The sequence below is a fragment of the Ambystoma mexicanum genome, chromosome 1p (genome assembly GCF_040938575.1).
Source record: "Ambystoma mexicanum isolate Mex_15411 chromosome 1p, UKY_AmexF1_1, whole genome shotgun sequence".
NCBI classification, from domain to species: Eukaryota; Metazoa; Chordata; class Amphibia; order Caudata; family Ambystomatidae; genus Ambystoma; species Ambystoma mexicanum.
Window position 1 is genome coordinate 1,028,924,193 of NC_090921.1, and position 12,792 is coordinate 1,028,936,984.

The following is a 12,792-nucleotide window of genomic DNA, read 5'->3' on the forward strand; positions in this document are numbered from 1 at the left end:
GCTATCGAAGGCTTGGCAAATCGTTCTCTAGCAAACTCAATACGAGCTTCCACTTCAACCGTCGACTTGTAAACATCTCTTGCAATTCGTGCAAAATACTACAAATTTGGCTTGTGAGGTTCCCGAATTGAGTAAAAGCACATCAGTTCCCAATTAAAAAAATGACCCCCTCCGCAGTCTCCCGCATGTTACTGACCACCATATTAAGGGGGAAAAGTTGAAAGGCGCGCCTCACAGGCCATCTCCTCAGAGTATTCAGCCGTGTTGGGCCTTGACAATATTTTAATATCTTGGATGGTGTATAGTGTTCTCCCATTTCCCTTGAGAAATCAAGATTGTCAAGGGGATTCTGCTGTTTTGTCAGTTCATAGCAAGAGATGGGGATCCAAAACACCTCACAGGAAACCAACGAAGATTGGTGTCGGACAGAAACATAACGTGGCCACAGCCTCAAAGCAAAAGGCATCTATTTTCAGTGATGAAATATAATATAATTATAAATTGTCTGTTATTTTATTTTCCAAGCATTTTACTTTCCAAGTATTCAATAAAATTTGCATTTGGCAAAAGTCCTTCAATCTGGATTTGAACCATCGACCTAAGGATGCCTGTTTTACCACTACAGTCCTCTGCTCTACCAACTGAGCTATCGAAGGCTTGGCAAATCAGTCTCTAGCAAGCTCAATACGAGCTTCCACTTCAACCATCGACATTCAAACATCTCTTGCAATTCGTGCAAAATACTACGAATTTGGCTTGTGAGGTTCCCGAATTGAGTAAAAGCACATCAGTTCCCAATTAAAAAAATGACCCCCTCCGCAGTCTCCGGCATGTTAATGACCACCATACTAAGGGGGAAAAGTTGAAAGGCGGCGCCTCACAGGCTATCTCCTCAGAGTATTCAGCCGTGTTGGGCCTTGACAATATTTTAATATCTTGGATGGTGTATAGTGTTCTCTGATTTCCCTTGAGAAATCAAGATTGTCAAGGGGATTCTGCTGTTTTGCCAGTTCATAGCAAGAGATGGGGATCCAAAACACCTGACAGGAAACCAATGAAGATTCGTGTTGGCTTGGCAAATCAACTCTAGCAAACTCAATACGAGCTTCCACTTCAACCGTCGACTTGTAAACATCTCTTGCAATTCGTGCAAAATACTACAAATTTGGCTTGTGAGGTTCCCAAATTGAGTAAAAGCACATCAGTTCCCAATTAAAAAAATGACCCCCTCCGCAGTCTCCCGCATGTTACTGACCACCATACTAAGGGGGAACAGTTGAAAGGCGGCACCTCACAGGCCATCTCCTCAGAGTATTCAGCCGCGTTGGGCCTTGACAATATTTTGATATCTTGGATGGTGTATAGTGTTCTCCCATTTCCCTTGAGAAATCAAGATTGTCAAGGGGATTCTGCTGTTTTGTCAGTTCATAGCAAGAGATGGGGATCCAAAATACCTCACAGGAAACCAACGAAGATTGGTGTCGGACAGAAAAATAACGTGGCCACAGCCTCAAAGCAAAAGGCATCTATTTTCAGTGATGAAATATAATATAATTATAAATTGTCTGTTATTTTACTTTCCAAGTATTTTACTTTCCAAGTATTCAATAAAATGTGCATTTGGCAAAAGTCCTTTGAGCCGGATTTGAACCAGCCACCTAAGGATGCCTGTTTTACCACTACAGTCCTCGGCTCTACCAACTGAGCTATCGAAGGCTTGGCAAATCGTACTCTAGCAAACTCAATACGAGCTTCCACTTCAACCGTCGACTTGTAAACATCTCTTGCAATTCGTGCAAAATACTACAAATTTGGCTTGTGAGGTTCCCGAATTGAGTAAAAGCATATCAGTTCCCAATTAAAAAAATGACCCCCTCCGCAGTCTCCCGCATGTTACTGACCACCATACTAAGGGGGAAAAGTTGAAAGGCGGCGCCTCACAGGCCATCTCCTCAGAGTATTCAGCCGTGTTGGGCCTTGACAATATTTTAATATCTTGGATGGTGTATAGTGTTCTCTCATTTCCCTTGAGAAATCAAGATTGTCAAGGGGATTCTGCTGTTTTGCCAGTTCATAGCAAGAGATGGGGATCCAAAACACCTGACAGGAAACCAATGAAGATTCGTGTTGGACAGAAAAATAACGTGGCCACAGCCTCAAAGCAAAAGGCATCTCCTTTCAGTGATGAAATATAATATAATTATAAATTGTCTGTTATTTTACATTCCAAGTATTTTACTTTCCAAGTATTCAATAAAATGTGCATTTGGCAAAAGTCCTTTGAGCCGGATTTGAACCAGCGACCTAAGGATGCCTGTTTTACCACTACAGTCCTCCGCTCTACCAACTGAGCTATCAAAGGCTTGGCAAATCAGTCTCTAGCAAGCTCAATACGAGTTTCCACTTCAACCGTCGACATTCAAACATCTCTTGCAATTCGTGCAAAATACTACAAATTTGGCTTGTGAGGTTCCCGAATTGAGTAAAAGCACATCAGTTCACAATTAAAAAAATGACCCCCTCCGCAGTCTCCCGCATGTTACTGACCACCATACTAAGGAGGAAAAGTTGAAAGGCGGCGCCTCACAGGCCATCTCCTCAAAGTATTCATCAGTGTTCGGCCTTGACAATATTTTAATATCTTGGATGGTGTATAGTGTTCTCCCATTTCCCTTGAGAAATCAAGATTGTCAAGGGGATTCTGCTGTTTTGTCAGTTCATAGCAAGAGATGGGGATCCAAAATACCTCACAGGAAACCAACGAAGATTGGTGTCGGACAGAAAAATAACGTGGCCACAGCCTCAAAGCAAAAGGCATCTATTTTCAGTGATGAAATATAATATAATTATAAATTGTCTGTTATTTTACTTTCCAAGTATTTTACTTTCCAAGTATTCAATAAAATGTGCATTTGGCAAAAGTCCTTTGAGCCGGATTTGAACCAGCGACGAGCTATCGAAGGCTTGGCAAATCATTCTCTAGCAAACTCAATACGAGCTTCCACTTCAACCGTCGACTTGTAAACATCTCTTGCAATTCGTGCAAAATACTACAAATTTGGCTTGTGAGGTTCCCGAATTGAGTAAAAGCACATCAGTTCCCAATTAAAAAAATGACCCCCTCCGCAGTCTCCCGCATGTTACTGACCACCATACTAAGGGGGAAAAGTTGAAAGGCGGCGCCTCACAGGCTATCTCCTCAGAGTATTCAGCCGTGTTGGGCCTTGACAATATTTTAATATCTTGGATGGTGTATAGTGTTCTCTGATTTCCCTTGAGAAATCAAGATTGTCAAGGGGATTCTGCTGTTTTGCCAGTTCATAGCAAGAGATGGGGATCCAAAACACCTCACAGGAAACCAATGAAGATTCGTGTTGGACAGAAAAATAACATGGTCACAGCCTCAAAGGAAAAGGCATCTATTTTCAGTGATATAATATAATTATAAATTGTCTGTTATTTTACTTTCCAAGTATTTTACTTTCCAAGTATTCAATAAAATGTGCATTTGGCAAAAGTCCTTCGAGCCCGATTTGAACCAGCGACCTAAGGATGCCTGTTTTACCACTACAATCCTCCGCTCTACCAACTGAGCTATCGAAGGCTTGGCAAATCAGTCTCTAGCAAGCTCAATACGAGCTTCCACTTCAACCGTCGACATTCAAACATCTCTTGCAATTCGTGCAAAATACTTTAAATTGGGCTTGTGAGGTTCCCGAATTGAGTAAAAGCACATCAGTTCACAATTAAAAAAATGACCCCCTCCGCAGTCTCCCGCATGTTACTGACCACCATACTAAAGAGGAAAAGTTGAAAGGCGGCGCCTCACAGGCCATCTCCTCAGAGTATTCATCAGTGTTCGGTCTTGACAATATTTTAATATCTTGGATGGTGTATAGTGTTCTCCAATTTCCCTTGAGAAATCAAGATTGTCAAGGGGATTCTGCTGTTTTGTCAGTTCATAGCAAGAGATAGGGATCCAAAATACCTCACAGGAAACCAACGAAGATTGGTGCCGGACAGAAAAATAACGTGGCCACAGCCTCAAAGCAAAAGGCATCTATTTTCAGTGATGAAATATAATATAATTATAAATTGTCTGTTATTTTACTTTCCAAGTATTTTACTTTCCAAGTATTCAATAAAATGTGCATTTGGCAAAAGTCCTTTGAGCCGGATTTGAACCAGCGACGAGCTATCGAAGGCTTGGCAAATCATTCTCTAGCAAACTCAATACGAGCTTCCACTTCAACCGTCGACTTGTAAACATCTCTTGCAATTCTTGCAAAATACTACAAATTTGGCTTGTGAGGTTCCCGAATTGAGTAAAAGCACATCAGTTCACAATTAAAAAAATGACCCCGTCCGCAGTCTCCCGCATGTTACTGACCACCATACTAAGGGGGAAAAGTTGAAAGGCGGCACCTCACAGGCCATCTCCTCAGAGTATTCAGCCGCGTTGGGCCTTGACAATATTTTAATATCTTGGATGGTGTATAGTGTGCTCTCATTTTCCTTGAGAAATCAAGATTGTCAAGGGGATTATGCTGTTTTGCCAGTTCATAGCAAGAGATGGGGATCAAAAAAACACCTCACAGGAAACCAAAGAAGATTGGTGTTGGACAGAAAAATAATGTGGCCACAGCCTCAAAGCAAAAGGCATCTATTTTCAGTGATGAAATATAATATAATTATAAATTGTCTGTTATTTTACTTTCCAAGTATTTTACTTTCCAAGTATTCAATAAAATTTGCATTTGGCAAAAGTCCTTCGAGCCGGATTTGAACCAGCGACCTAAGGATGCCTGTTTTACCACTACAGTCCTCTCCTCTACCAACTGAGCTATCGAAGGCTTGGCAAACCGTTCTCTAGCAAGCTCAATTCGAGCTTCCACTTCAACCGTCGACATGCAAACATCTCTTGCAATTCGTGCAAAATACTACAAATTTGGCTTGTGAGGTTCCCGAATTGAGTAAAAGCACATTAGTTCCAAATTAAAAAAATGACCGCCTCCGCAGTCTCCCGCATGTTACTGACCACCATACTAAGGAGGAAAAGTTGAAAGGCGGCGCCTCACAGGACATCTCCTCAGAGTATTCATCAGTGTTCGGCCTTGACAATATTTTAATATCTTGGATGGTGTATGGTGTTCTCCCATTTCCCTTGAGAAATCAAGATTGTCAAGGGGATTCTGCTGTTTTGTCAGTTCATAGCAAGAGATGGGGATCCAAAACACCTCACAGGAAACCAACGAAGATTGGTGTCGGACAGAAAAATAACGTGGCCACAGCCTCAAAGCAAAAGGCATCTATTTTCAGTGATGAAATATAATATAATTATAAATTGTCTGTTATTTTACTTTCCAAGTATTTTACTTTCCAAGTATTCAATAAAATTTGCATTTGGCAAAAGTCCTTCGAGCCGGATTTGAACCAGCGACCTAAGGATGCCTGTTTTACCACTACAGTCCTCCGCTCTACCAACTGAGCTATCGAAGGCTTGGCAAATCAACTCTAGCAAACTCAATACGAGCTTCCACTTCAACCGTCGACATTCAAACATCTCTTGCAATTCGTGCAAAATACTACAAATTTGGCTTGTGAGGTTCCCGAATTGAGTAAAAGCACATCAGTTCACAATTAAAAAAATGACCCCCTCCGCAGTCTCCCGGATGTTACTGACCACCATACAAAGGAGGAAAAGTTGAAAGGCGGCGCCTCACAGGCCATCTCCTCAGAGTATTCATCAGTGTTCGGCCTTGACAATATTTGAATATCTTGGATGGTGTATAGTGTTCTCCCATTTCCCTTGAGAAATCAAGATTGTCAAGGGGATTCTGCTGTTTTGTCAGTTCATAGCAAGAGATGGGGATCCAAAATACCTCACAGGAAACCAATGAAGATTGGTGTCGGACAGAAAAATAACGTGGCCACAGCCTCAAAGCAAAAGGCATCTATTTTCAGTGATGAAATATAATATAATTATAAATTGTCTGTTATTTTACTTTCCAAGTATTTTACTTTCCAAGTATTCAATAAAATGTGCATTTGGCAAAAGTCCTTCGAGCCGGATTTGAACCAGCCACCTAAGGATGCCTGTTTTACCACTACAGTCCTCTGCTCTACCAACTGAGCTATCGAAGGCTTGGCAAAACGTTCTCTAGCAAACTCAATACGAGCTTCCACTTCAACCGTCGACTTGTAAACATCTCTTGCAATTCGTGCAAAATACTACAAATTTGGCTTGTGAGGTTCCCGAATTGAGTAAAAGCATATCAGTTCCCAATTAAAAAAATGACCCCCTCCGCAGTCTCCCGCATGTTACTGACCACCATACTAAGGGGGAAAAGTTGAAAGGCGGCGCCTCACAGGCCATCTCCTCAGAGTATTCAGCCGTGTTGGGCCTTGACAATATTTTAATATCTTGGATGGTGTATAGTGTTCTCTCATTTCCCTTGAGAAATCAAGATTGTCAAGGGGATTCTGCTGTTTTGTCAGTTCATAGCAAGAGATGGGGATCCAAAACACCTCACAGGAAACCAACGAAGATTGGTGTCGGACAGAAAAATAACGTGGCCACAGCCTCAAAGCAAAAGGCATCTATTTTCAGTGATGAAATATAATATAATTATAAATTGTCTGTTATTTTACTTTCCAAGTATTTTACTTTCCAAGTATTCAATAAAATTTGCATTTGGCAAAAGTCCTTCGAGCCGGATTTGAACCAGCGACCTAAGGATGCCTGTTTTACCACTACAGTCCTCCGCTCTACCAACTGAGCTATCGAAGGCTTGGCAAATCAACTCTAGCAAACTCAATACGAGCTTCCACTTCAACCGTCGACATTCAAACATCTCTTGCAATTCGTGCAAAATACTACAAATTTGGCTTGTGAGGTTCCCGAATTGAGTAAAAGCACATCAGTTCACAATTAAAAAAATGACCCCCTCCGCAGTCTCCCGGATGTTACTGACCACCATACAAAGGAGGAAAAGTTGAAAGGCGGCGCCTCACAGGCCATCTCCTCAGAGTATTCATCAGTGTTCGGCCTTGACAATATTTGAATATCTTGGATGGTGTATAGTGTTCTCCCATTTCCCTTGAGAAATCAAGATTGTCAAGGGGATTCTGCTGTTTTGTCAGTTCATAGCAAGAGATGGGGATCCAAAATACCTCACAGGAAACCAATGAAGATTGGTGTCGGACAGAAAAATAACGTGGCCACAGCCTCAAAGCAAAAGGCATCTATTTTCAGTGATGAAATATAATATAATTATAAATTGTCTGTTATTTTACTTTCCAAGTATTTTACTTTCCAAGTATTCAATAAAATGTGCATTTGGCAAAAGTCCTTCGAGCCGGATTTGAACCAGCCACCTAAGGATGCCTGTTTTACCACTACAGTCCTCTGCTCTACCAACTGAGCTATCGAAGGCTTGGCAAAACGTTCTCTAGCAAACTCAATACGAGCTTCCACTTCAACCGTCGACTTGTAAACATCTCTTGCAATTCGTGCAAAATACTACAAATTTGGCTTGTGAGGTTCCCGAATTGAGTAAAAGCATATCAGTTCCCAATTAAAAAAATGACCCCCTCCGCAGTCTCCCGCATGTTACTGACCACCATACTAAGGGGGAAAAGTTGAAAGGCGGCGCCTCACAGGCCATCTCCTCAGAGTATTCAGCCGTGTTGGGCCTTGACAATATTTTAATATCTTGGATGGTGTATAGTGTTCTCTCATTTCCCTTGAGAAATCAAGATTGTCAAGGGGATTCTGCTGTTTTGCCAGTTCATAGCAAGAGATGGGGATCCAAAACACCTGACAGGAAACCAATGAAGATTCGTGTTGGACAGAAAAATAACGTGGCCACAGCCTCAAAGCAAAAGGCATCTATTTTCAGTGATGAAATATAATATAATTATAAATTGTCTGTTATTTTACTTTCCAAGTATTCAATGAAATGTGCATTTGGCAAAAGTCCTGCAAGCCGGATTTGAACCAGCGACCTAAGGATGCCTGTTTTACCACTACAGTCCTCTGCTCTACCAACTGAGCTATCGAAGGCTTGGCAAATCAGTCTCTAGCAAGCTCAATACGAGCTTCCACTTCAACCATCGACATTCAAACATCTCTTGCAATTCGTGCAAAATACTACAAATTTGGCTTGTGAGGTTCCCGAATTGAGTAAAAGCACATCAGTTCACAATTAAAAAAATGACCCCCTCCGCAGTCTCCCGCATGTTAATGACCACCATACTAAGGGGGAAAAGTTGAAAGGCGGCGCCTCACAGGCCATCTCCTCAGAGTATTCATCAGTGTTCTGCCTTGACAATATTTTAATATCTTGGATGGTGTATAGTGTTCTCCCATTTCCCTTGAGAAATCAAGATTGTCAAGGGGATTCTGCTGTTTTGTCAGTTCATAGCAAGAGATGGGGATCCAAAATACCTCACAGGAAACCAACGAAGATTGGTGTCGGACAGAAAAATAACGTGGTCACAGCCTCAAAGCAAAAGGCATCTATTTTCAGTGATGAAATATAATATAATTATAAATTGTCTGTTATTTTACTTTCCAAGTATTTTACTTTCCAAGTATTCAATAAAATGTGCATTTGGCAAGAGTCCTTCCAGCCGGATTTGAACCAGCGACCTAAGGATGTCTGTTTTACCACTACAGTCCTCTGCTCTACCAACTGAGCTATCAAAGGCTTGGCAAATCAACTCTAGCAAACTCAATACGAGCTTCCACTTCAACCGTCGACTTGTAAACATCTCTTGCAATTCGTGCAAAATACTACAAATTTGGCTTGTGAGGTTCCCGAATTGAGTAAAAGCACATCAGTTCCCAATAAAAAAAATGACCCCCTCCGCAGTCTCCCGCATGTTACTGACCACCATACTAAGGGGGAAAAGTTGAAAGGCGGCACCTCACAGGCCATCTCCTCAGAGTATTCAGCCTAGTTGGGCCTTGACAATATTTTAATATCTTGGATGGTGTATAGTGTTCTCTCATTTCCCTTGAGAAATCAAGATTGTCAAGGGGATTCTGCTGTTTTGCCAGCTCATAGCAAGAGATGGGGATCCAAAACACCTCACAGGAAAGCAATGAAGATTCATGTTGGACAGAAAAATAACGTGGTCACAGCCTCAAAGCAAAAGGCATCTATTTTCAGTGATGAAATATAATGTAATTATAAATTGTCTGTTATTTTACTTTCCAAGTATTCAATGAAATGTGCATTTGGCAAAAGTCCTGCGAGCCGGATTTGAACCAGCGACCTAAGGATGCCTGTTTTATCACTACAGTCCTCCGCTCTATCAACTGAGCTATCGAAGGCTTGGCAAATCAGTTTCTAGCAAGCTCAATACGAGCTTCCACTTCAACCGTCGACATTCAAACATCTCTTGCAAAATGACCCCCTCCGCAGTCTCCCGCATGTTACTGACCACCATACTAAGGGGGAAATGTTGAAAGGCGCGCCTCACAGGCCATCTCCTCAGAGTATTCAGCCGTGTTGGGCCTTGACAATATTTTAATATCTTGGATGGTGTATAGTGTTCTCCCATTTCCCTTGAGAAATCAAGATTGTCAAGGGGATTCTGCTGTTTTGTCAGTTCATAGCAAGAGATGGGGATCCAAAACACCTCACAGGAAACCAACGAAGATTGGTGTCGGACAGAAACATAACGTGGCCACAGCCTCAAAGCAAAAGGCATCTATTTTCAGTGATGAAATATAATATAATTATAAATTGTCTGTTATTTTATTTTCCAAGTATTTTACTTTCCAAGTATTCAATAAAATGTGCATTTGGCAAAAGTCCTTTGAGCCGGATTTGAACCAGCGACCTAAGGATGCCTGTTTTACCACTACACTCCCCTCTACCAACTGAGCTATCGAAGGCTTGGCAAACCATTCTCTAGCAAGCTCAATTCGAGCTTCCACTTCAACCGTCGACATGCAAACATCTCTTGCAATTCGTGCAAAATACTACTAATTTGGCTTGTGAGGTTCCCGAATTGAGTAAAAGCACATCAGTTTCCCAATTAAAAAAATGAGCGCCTCCGCAGTCTCCCGCATGTTACTGACCACCATACTAAGGAGGAAAAGTTGAAAGGCGGCGCCTCACAGGCCATCTCCTCAGAGTATTCATCAGTGTTCGGCCTTGACAATATTTTAATATCTTGGATGGTGTATAGTGTTCTCCCATTTCCCTTGAGAAATCAAGATTGTCAAGGGGATTCTGCTGTTTTGTCAGTTCATAGCAAGAGATGGGGATCCAAAACACCTCACAGGAAACCAACGAAGATTGGTGTCGGACAGAAAAATAACGTGGCCACAGCCTCAAAGCAAAAGGCATCTATTTTCAGTGATGAAATACAATATAATTATAAATTGTCTGTTATTTTACTTTCCAAGTATTTTACTTTCCAAGTATTCAATAAAATGTGCATTTGGCAAAAGTCCTTCGAGCCGGATTTCAACCAACGACCTAAGGATGCCTGTTTTACCACTACAGTCCTCCGCTCTACCAACTGAGCTATCGAAGGCTTGGCAAATCAGTCTCTAGCAAGCTCAATACGAGCTTCCACTTCAACCGTCGACATGCAAACATCTATTGCAATTCGTGCAAAATACTACAAATTTGGCTTGTGAGGTTCCCGAATTGAGTAAAAGCACATCAGTTCCCAATTAAAAAAATGACCCCCTCCGCAGTCTCCCGCATGTTACTGACCACCATACTAAGGAGGAAAAGTTGAAAGGCGGCGCCTCACAGGCCATCTCCTCAGAGTATTCATCAGTGTTCTGCCTTGACAATATTTTAATATCTTGGATGGTGTATAGTGTTCTCCCATTTCCCTTGAGAAATCAAGATTGTCAAGGGGATTCTGCTGTTTTGTCAGTTCATAGCAAGAGATGGGGATCCAAAATACCTCACAGGAAACCAACGAAGATTGGTGTTGGACAGAAAAATAACGTGGCCACAGCCTCAAAGCAAAAGGCATCTATTTTCAGTGATGAAATATAATATAATTATAAATTGTCTGTTATGTTATTTTCCAAGTATTTTACTTTCCAAGTATTCAATAAAATGTGCATTTGGCAAAAGTCCTTCGAGCCGGATTTGAACCAGCGAACTAAGGATGCCTGTTTTACCACTACACTCCCCTCTACCAACTGAGCTATCAAAAGCTTGCCAAACCATTCTCTAGCAAGCTCAATTCGAGCTTCCACTTCAACCGTCGACATGCAAACATCTCTTGCAATTCGTGCAAAATACTACTAATTTGGCTTGTGAGGTTCCCGAATTGAGTAAAAGCACATCAGTTTCCCAATTAAAAAAATGAGCGCCTCCGCAGTCTCCCGCATGTTACTGACCACCATACTAAGGAGGAAAAGTTGAAAGGCGGCGCCTCACAGGCCATCTCCTCAGAGTATTCATCAGTGTTCGGCCTTGACAATATTTTAATATCTTGGATGGTGTATAGTGTTCTCCCATTTCCCTTGAGAAATCAAGATTGTCAAGGGGATTCTGCTGTTTTGTCAGTTCATAGCAAGAGATGGGGATCCAAAACACCTCACAGGAAACCAACGAAGATTGGTGTCGGACAGAAAAATAACGTGGCCACAGCCTCAAAGCAAAAGGCATCTATTTTCAGTGATGAAATATAATATAATTATAAATTGTCTGTTATTTTACTTTCCAAGTATTTTACTTTCCAAGTATTCAATAAAATGTGCATTTGGCAAAAGTCCTTCGAGCCGGATTTCAACCAACGACCTAAGGATGCCTGTTTTACCACTACAGTCCTCCGCTCTCCCAACTGAGCTATCGAAGGCTTGGCAAATCAGTCTCTAGCAAGCTCAATACGAGCTTCCACTTCAACCGTCGACATGCAAACATCTATTGTAATTCGTGCAAAATACTACAAATTTGGCTTGTGAGGTTCCCGAATTGAGTAAAAGCACATCAGTTCCCCATTAAAAAAATGACCCCCTCCGCAGTCTCCCGCATGTTACTGACCACCATACTAAGGAGGAAAAGTTGAAAGGCGGCGCCTTACAGGCCATCTCCTCAGAGTATTCATCAGTGTTCGGCCTTGACAATATTTTAATATCTTGGATGGTGTATAGTGTTCTCCCATTTCCCTTGAGAAATCAAGATTGTCAAGGGGATTCTGCTGTTTTGCCAGTTCATAGCAAGAGATGGGGATCCAAAACACCTCACAGGAAACCAATGAAGATTGGTGTCGGACAGAAAAATAACGTGGCCACAGCCTCAAATCAAAAGGCATCTATTTTCAGTGATGAAATATAATATAATTATAAATTGTCTGTTATTTTACTTTCCAAGTATTTTACTTTCCAAGTATTCAATAAAATGTGCATTTGGCAAAAGTCCTTCGAGCCGGATTTGAACCAGCGACCTAAGGATGCCCCGCTCTACCAACTGAGCTATCGAAGGCTTGGCAAATCATGCTCTAGCAAGCTCAATATGAGCTTCCACTTCAACCGTCGACATGCAAACATCTATTGCAATTCGTGCAAAATACTACAAATTTGGCTTGTGAGGTTCCCGAATTGAGTAAAAGAACATCAGTTCCCAATTAAAAAAATGACCCCCTCCGCAGTCTCCCGCATGTTACTGACCACCATACTAAGGAGGAAAAGTTGAAAGGCGGCGCCTTACAGGCCATCTCCTCAGAGTATTCATCAGTGTTCGGCCTTGACAATATTTTAATATCTTGGATGGTGTATAGTGTTCTCCCATTTCCCTTGAGAAATCA

The 12,792-nt window shown here is 41.6% G+C and overlaps 3 non-coding genes across 3 annotated transcripts; all 3 read right to left on the minus strand.

Annotated features, from left to right (window-relative positions):
• Positions 1–2,276: 2,276 nt before the first annotated feature.
• On the minus strand, positions 2,277–2,362 carry TRNAY-GUA (transfer RNA tyrosine (anticodon GUA)). Its single transcript is given in 2 exon segments — positions 2,277–2,312; positions 2,326–2,362. It is a non-coding gene; the product is annotated as a tRNA-Tyr (tRNA).
• A 3,051-nt stretch (positions 2,363–5,413) lies between these two features.
• Positions 5,414–5,499, minus strand: TRNAY-GUA (transfer RNA tyrosine (anticodon GUA)). Its single transcript is given in 2 exon segments — positions 5,414–5,449; positions 5,463–5,499. It is a non-coding gene; the product is annotated as a tRNA-Tyr (tRNA).
• Positions 5,500–6,704: 1,205 nt separating this feature from the next.
• Positions 6,705–6,790, minus strand: TRNAY-GUA (transfer RNA tyrosine (anticodon GUA)). Its single transcript is given in 2 exon segments — positions 6,705–6,740; positions 6,754–6,790. It is a non-coding gene; the product is annotated as a tRNA-Tyr (tRNA).
• Between the last annotated feature and the right edge of the window lie 6,002 nt (positions 6,791–12,792).